Raw genomic sequence first — 8156 nt, 5'->3', positions numbered from 1 at the left:
GAGGAGGTAACTCTCTCCCAGGAGTTTACAATCACCTTGTCCGTGTGTAAGTAACCACTTGAAATGAAGAGGTTTGCTTTGGGCAGAGCTGGGGGGATGAGCCTGACAGCACTTTTCCATGGAAGTAAAACGTGGAAATGTACCTGCAACTGAGAGAAGTCTTCAATAATTTATTTTATTTGTTTCTCCCTTTGAAAATACCTCTCTACAACGAGGCACAATTTATATGACTGCTTTGGAGATGCTGGCTGAAAGAAGCTGAGCTGTATTTATGGTGGGGCCTCAGGGGCCAAGACACCTTGTTCAGTTGAAGTAAATCAGGTTCTGCCAGCACCTGATCTCAGCCCCCAAACTGACACCCCCCCACTGAGGGGCTTCACCTTTATTTTCCATCCTCTGCCCCCCTGCCCTGCGTGGCCTCGCTCAGTTTATCCCTCCACTTTCCTCTCCAGCTCATGGACTGGCAGCTTGGGGCAACAACAATTTCTGTCCACATGCCTTGGGGTCTTTTGGGTCTTTTAAATATGCCAGTAATTTACTATATTAGAGACAAAATTTACTGTATTAGAGCCAGTGTTGGGGTTGTTCACCTGGTGTTGGCAACATATGAATTCAGAGCTGACCTGCCCACCAAACACACCTTAGGACACACTTTAGAGGACTTGTCTACAGTTTTTAGATGTAGCCTTGCTCTTTAATATGAGCTATGCTACTCTGGGCAGTGACCACGTTGATTTGGGGGATGTACACACTGGTTTTACCCACTGATTTCACTTTCTGTTCAAAGAAAAGTGTCCAGCACAGAGTTGCTTCAGATTATTGATGTAGGAAATTACTGCTGCTACCAATACATGCTTTAGCTGAGTCCTAGAGCAATGCCTGATAAAGGGCATTATAATCTTGTAGGACTTTTATTTCTGCCTCTTTTTATGTCCCTGTGCCACTTTCAATTAAAACATCAGCCTTTGCAAGTGTCACTTCTGGATGTTATTCCTCCTCAGCCCTATTTGTGTGCTGGGTTTTTTAGGAGTTACTTACCTGTCCTGGGCCAAAAGCTTCATTTTCACTGTCTGGCTGGTACCTGCAAAGCTTGGTGGCATCAGGGCATGATTTTACTACTGTTTTTGGACCCCTTTGCCTGTAGCAGAGATGTTTTCTGTGTGCTGAAGGAGGGACAGTGAGTGGAGGGAAATCAAGAAACACAGCTCTAAAACTCCTTGAAGTATTCAGTGTTCCAGCAGGAGTTTGGAGGTGCAAAGTGCCAGAGCCTGTGTAGCTGCTCGTGGTTTGGTGCCTCCAACACCCACCTCAAGCACCTCCCTGTGTCTGGAGAGGAGGAGGCTCCTGGCTGGATGTGTCTCAGCTTGGGCTGCAGCTTTGCTCTGCTTTACAATACTCCTGAGACAAGAAAATAAAGTGCCAGGACCTGCTGATGTCCCTGTTCCATGTCTCCCACGGGGATGGAAAAGGCAATATCCTTTCAAAAAACAGCATCTGTTAAATGAAGGGAGCTGAGGTGTCTTCCTTTATTTCACACCTGCAAGAGCCCCCCGTGCTTGAAATGCAGTTTTCCTGGCACTGGGAATCTCATCTGAGCAGAAGGGTTTGCCCACAGGAGGGAGGGACTCCAATTGCAAAGCAGAATCCAGCCAAGGCTCCCCTTGTGAGAGCAGCGTTTTTGCAGTGGCATCTAATGGAAAAGTGACAAGTGGGATGGGATTCCCTCCCCGTTCTCCACCCAAGGAGTGCCCAAACTGGGTGACCTCTGCCACTGGGACTTGTTTAGAAATGAGCCTGAACCGTGGAGAGGATGAAAAGTGGGAGGACAAACCTCAGGAGGGTTTTAATTTGAGAGCCCAGCATTGCCTTTGCCCCCACGAGCAGAGCTGAGCTCAAATCAGTGACCCCAGAGTGGCATTAATGGAAGAAAAAGCAGCTTTTCCCAAGGCCTGGGAACAATGAAAACGTGGCAGAGGCTTTTGATCCAGTTATAATTCTGTGATGATTAATTAACTCCACTGTTTGCTTTGGAGCAAATATTTCAAGGAAATTCCTGCCTTTTAGCAGTTTTGCCAGTTATTAATTTGAAGTGGCATTAATGTGGGGTTTCTTCAGTACTGAGTTATAAGCATATAACTAATTTTTACTTGTGTTTGTTTAGTCATTAAATTTTTACTAAAATCCAGTGCTAAAAGGCTGTTTAGCAGCAATTCCAGCTCCTGTAGATACTGAGAACACCTTTTACAGGAGGAAATACAGGGTCACACAGAACTTCTGAGCTGATTGTGGGATTTGTTTTAACGCCCCAAATTGTTCATTGGGGTAAAAATGCTCTGCCAGTAGAACATGTTAAGCTGCACACCAGAATGGGCAGATAAATGTGAGATATTTGTTGTTTTTGTGGCTGTTTCTTTGATTTTTGCCAAAGCTCGAGGCCCACTGTGGTTTTGAGATGCTGCTTCCAACAGGATCTGTTTTAAATTGGAAATTTGTTTCATAGTTTAGAAGAAACATGACTGAAAAGAAAACAGATCTGCAATTTAGGCTTCATCATTAAAACTGGTCAGGAATTGTTCTGGGGGAATACTGACATCTCAAAGTGAAATTAAGGACTTGGAAAAAATTAATTGACAATCAAAGGTTCATTCAGAAGTAAAGTTTGTATGGATTTCCAGTTAGAATGAAATTAATCTCTGTCAATATGAATAGGCAAGTCTAAGGTCCTGTTCTTTGAGTGTTCTTATGGCTCCTTTTATTCTAAGATACAAAGCAATTTATCTGACTTGCATTAGAGTGGGATGAATCTGCCTGTGAAGGGCCTATTTCTTTCTTTCCTTTTTAAAATCAATTCTATAACCCAATGAATAAGTAACCTGGGTGAAATTTCTCCTTCTTTTATACAACTAAACTTAGAGGAAAATTGAGATTTTGTAGTTTTATCCTGACTTAGCAGAGAGATCATTTCATTTGGTGAATGTTTTGTAGGGCAACAAAGCACTTGGTGGTTTGTCTCTACCCAGGGCTCATTTAATTCCCCAAGTGCTGGATGTTTGAAGGGACAATAAGACTTGGGACTGAGCTTTAGGCAGTGATCAGTGTTGTCACCCTCATCCCCTCACTGGAATTGAGACAGAGAATTTAAGTGATGTGTCCTGGACTGGACAGTGAATCCAAGCTCAAAGCTGAGATTAGACCTTCCTTAAACAGGGAATATGTAGAGAAATATTAAATATTTAGAGGAATATTAAAAATGTCCCGAGTGGGTCCTTGACCAAGGTGAGGCTCAAGGATTTATCCAGAGTACAGCAGTCCTGGGGGAGGGGGAGGACAGGGAGTGTGAGGAAGAACTTTCTAAATGCCAAGGAGTCAGGATTAAACCTTCCTTTCTGGAGAGAGGGCTGGGATTGCCTAGATGGTCCTTGGTGAGCTGGAGTGTGCCATGGAAACCCTGCCAGGGGAGGTGGTTGGCAAACCTTGGGTTGGGTCAGATTCCTGATTTAGTTCCGAGTCTTGGGCTGTCCTGTTATCTGGGTATTCAAGCCCTTCCCTCTGCTAAGGAGAGACCTCATTTTGGGTAGAATTGCCCCCACTAAAGCTGCTGGGGAAATCCAGCTGCTTTTTCCGAGTGTCCTCAGTGAAAGAGCTTCAGCTGTCCCAGGGATGTGTCAGGATCATGCTCTGAGCTCGTGCAGAGCCAAGTGCTGCTCTTGGGGGTCTGAGCTGGGGCCATCCCAACAGGAGAGAAAACCTCCTCCCTCAGGCTTCCTTGTTCCCACACCATTCTCCTTTACTTCTGTGTCACTAGCAGGTGTATTGGTAACAAAATAATGCCATTTTCAGGAAAGCTGCCCTTGGGACAACATCTCAGTTCTCCAAATGCCTCTGACCTCTGCTCACTCCTCCTGTAGGTTGGGTTGCTGCATCCCTTTTAATGTGCAGGAGAGCTCTGCTGTGCCTCCAGCACATCTCCAATAATTCATTACAGTTTATAAATAAAACTGGATTTAGCGAGGGGGAGGCAGAGAGGAGAGGGCTCTTGGGGGATTGAAGGCAATTCTTGTGGATTGAAGGCAATTCTTATGGACTGAAGGCAATTCTTGTGGACTGAAGGCAATTCTTATGGACTGAAGGCAATTCCTATGCCTTGAAGGCAATTCTTATGGACTGAAGGCAATTCCTATGCCTTGAAGGCAATTCTTATGGACTGAAGGTAATTCTTATGGATTGAAGGCAGTTCTTATGGACTGAAGGCAGTTCTTATGGACTGAAGGCAACTCTTATGGACTGAAGGCAATTCTTATGGATTGAAGGCAATTCTTGTGGATTGAAAGCAATTCTTATGGACTGAAGGCAATTCTTATGGACTGAAGGCAGTTCTTATGGACTGAAGGCAGTTCTTATGGACTGAAGGCAGTTCTTATGGACTGAAGGCAAATCTTATGGACTGAAGGCACCCAGTGCTCTGGCAATGGTCTGGTTTTTAGAACTCCTCTTAGTTTGCCATGGCCCACGTGAAGAGCACCGAGTTCTCAGCACAGATTCTGTGGAGAGCAATCCAGAGGAAATGGTTGAGAGCTGAGGCAGAGAGAGCACAGATTCAGTGGCATTTAGAGATTTGTCCTGAGATGGAGATATTGGGAGAAACATAGCAGGGAACCTGTTCCTGCAATGCCTCTTCCCACAATTCATGTGCCAAAGGACACAGCACTGCTCCCCAGCTCCACATGGAGTCAACCCAGGGATGGATTTGGGAGGTGGTACCTCACATCAGCTCCTCTAACACACACAGAGCTTCTGAAACCATTGCTTGTGCACAGGACAGTGATTATAGTGAAAGCTATGGGTTGTTGTGGGGTTTTTTTGAGGTTAGGGAGGTGCATTAATAAAGCTTGTCCTTGTTTTACATTCCCTCTATGTTGGGATTTCCACTGTAGAAGTCCCAGGGTGCCACTCATGTCTGCATTTGTATTTCCAACATGGTTATAAAACCAACTTTTCCAGCTTCATTTAAAGGATTATTTGGTCAGGAATGTTTCAAAGAAACCCTTGCTGTCATTTGTTCCTGGACTGATCACTTCTGAACGTGGCCTCTGGTTCACAGTCTGTGTAAATTCTCAAGCTGAGGTTGATCTGCTTTTTTTCACACTAGAGAAATGAAGTTTTTAAGATTGTTTCTTTTCTAGCAGGGTTTTAGGAAGGTGATTTGCAGTTTTTAAATTCTTGGAGCAATATTCAAGTTCGTCACTTCTCTGGGATATCACCTTCTCCAGGTGAGGCCATTGCTTCCAAATCCAGCTTTTTCAAACCTTAGGATGGGATTACTTTGCTCCCTGTTTGAAACCTCATGGTAACCTGCAATAAATAAGAGCAATTTCTCACTTTCAGGATTTTTTTCAGCACTCTACATTAAAAGTTATTCTTGCAGGGACCACTTTCAGAACTAGAAAAAGAGCAGTGTCCTAAGGGGCTTTAAAATATCAAGTAAATAGGCTGTGGTCATGCATAGAGTGAGACTCATCTAATGCTGCTTGAACAAACCTCTACAAGAAGCTTTTAGCTCTTCAAAGCCATGACTTGCTTGCATTTATTTAATCAGAATCACAGAATATCCTCAGTTGGAAGAGATCCACAAGGATCATCAAGTTGAACTCCTGAGTTAAAGAATAATAATTCTTCTCAATTAAAGAAGTTATTTGAATTGATGGAAGCTTGTCTACCATCCTCTTTCATGCCACATTTTGCCCTGAGAAAAGAGATTTCAGTAGGGATTTCCTTGTTCATACAGTGGGTTTGTGCTTTCAGTAGAATTCACATTTGGTGAAGTAACTTGCTTTTTTTTTTAATGTTGATTTATGTGGGATTATTTACATGAATAGGATGGCCTGGATTCTTCGTGCATACCTTGTAAAAGTTCTTTAGGAACTGGGTACCACACAGTCATTTTATTTCTATTTAATCCACACCAGGTTTGTGCATCCTCTTCCCATTTCAGAACCAGTATTATTTTCTCAGTTAATAGCACGTCCTGCTCTGTGTATATATTTTAAAAGTCAGATGATAAAACAGGTTTCATCATCTCCAAGTGCCAATAGATCTTGTTGGAGACAAATTTATAGCTATTACATTTTTGTGCTTGTGTCAGCTAACCTTGGCAAACAGGGTCCCTCTTGCTATTGGGATGAAACTTATAAATCTCTGCTTTCCCACTTTCTCTTCCTCCTGGTTTTGGAACCTTGTCTTAGACCTTGTCTCCTCCTTTATTCATGGCAACCAGAGTGTCCTGTGGCTCGAAATTTCTTCAAGGACCAGGGTGCAATATTTCAACCCTTTTTTTATCCTTTTTCTAAAAATTTATTTCCCTCTCTTGCCTTGATGCATAAAAAAAAAAAAGTGTGAACAGCTTCGTGACGGCTCCGGAGTCACAGTTTGGGTATTTGTTTATTGGCAGTAATTTCCAGAAACTGGAAGTAATCTCCTAATGCTTCCACTCCAATGAGTGGTTTGATCAGTAAGAGTCCTTGGTTCGTTTTATTTTCTACCATAATCCTGTTGTTCAGCACCTCTGAGGAGCAGTTTTTCTCTGTGCAGCCCTTGCAGTAACTCCTGCAGCACAGACTGAGAATTGTTCTGTCTCGGGACCCCTTTTTGCCTTCTTTTCCCCAGGTCTCCAAAATTTACAGGAAATCTTTTAAGGTATGAGAGATGTTATTGCATTTAATGAAAGATCTGCTGTAAGACAAGAACATCTGCAATAAAATAACCCACCTTAGAGAGAAGTGAAAACTTCCTGCCAAAACTTGGTGTAGTTTCCAGTTTTTTAGTTCTTACATAATCTAAGAAAAAAAATTAAAATGTTGAATGTATTTTGTTACTTTTTTTGTTTTGTTTTGTTTTTTTTTTTTTTTTTCAACTCTGTTTTTAAAAATAAAAATGAACAGTGGATTGAAATGATAGCTGACATTTTATAATCTCAGAATGGTTTGAGTTGGAAATTCCTGAAGTACGAAGGCAGATTTATCCAGGCTGGGTGGGGGGAATGTGCAGATGTCAAATACAACCACGAGGTAGCAAATGCACTTGGGGTATTTACACAGAATAATTCCCAGTGTGGGCAATCCCAGATAATCCTGTTCAGGAAGGGCATGGAATGCATACAGAGCAGCCAAATCCAGGCTTTTAACTCTTTGTCTGGCAAGGAAGATATATTTGTCCAATAATTCAGGGTTATCTGCTGTATTTTAGTCACAGGATTGCAGGAATTTTTATAGGGTAGAGCTGTTTATTTTAGGTCTGAGGATGTAGAATTACATTCAAATAAGCTCCTTCAATGCTGCAAGAAGCAATTTATTAGCTAAGGAATTATGTTCTGAATAGGCAAAAAGAGAGGAAAATACTAAGGTCTGTAGGTGCACCTGTAGCAGTCACTTTATGGCAGCAGGTTTAGCTGGAAAATTAAATATTATTGATGCTTGTTAACACCCTCTGACGAAGATTTGTTTGCTCTCCTCCCTCTGACAAGGCTTTTCCAAAGACTCAAAGGACCAGCTTGGTTCAGATGTTTCCTCTCTCCAGGGCAGTACAAGAAAAAGGAGAAGTGGAAGTGAGGTTTTCACCTGGTAAAAAAACCAAGAGGAGGGAAAGCACGTGGCTTCTCCTGTTTGAAAATGAAGCCCAAGGTTTGAAATTTGCAGCAGCAAAGGGGGATTTCCTGGGGTTTTCCCCCCTTGACGAAAGAATCACAATAATTTCCAAGAATCATAATAATAATTAATTGTAATTTTCAACAAAATTGGGGTTTGAATGTGGTTCAGTACCCGCCACAAATTTACAGAGAAGGCTTTCAGATTCTTAACTAGCACTGGATTTCCTAACTCCAGCTGGGATAGGAGGTGGCTTCATGACAATGGATTTGTTTTGCCATAATTTCTCACCCTTTTTGAGAGCTGTAGAGGTTTGATCACAGGCAAAGTGCTGGTTTGGAGGATTTGATGGCTGCAAGTGGCACTGCAAGGTTCTGTGAGCAGTGACATCTCTCATTATTAAGCTTATGCACACACACAGGAGCTAGAGGGGAGGTTCCCCTTTGGTGATACTCTCGATTTGGAGAAGAAATATTAATGGAAATAACAGTAGGATCCTCTAGAAGGAGCTTCCAA

The sequence above is a fragment of the Pipra filicauda genome, unplaced genomic scaffold, assembly GCF_003945595.2.
Source record: "Pipra filicauda isolate LSUMZ 115617 unplaced genomic scaffold, ASM394559v2 scaffold563_size460847_pilon, whole genome shotgun sequence".
NCBI classification, from domain to species: domain Eukaryota; kingdom Metazoa; phylum Chordata; class Aves; order Passeriformes; family Pipridae; genus Pipra; species Pipra filicauda.
This window is presented reverse-complemented; position numbering follows the sequence as displayed.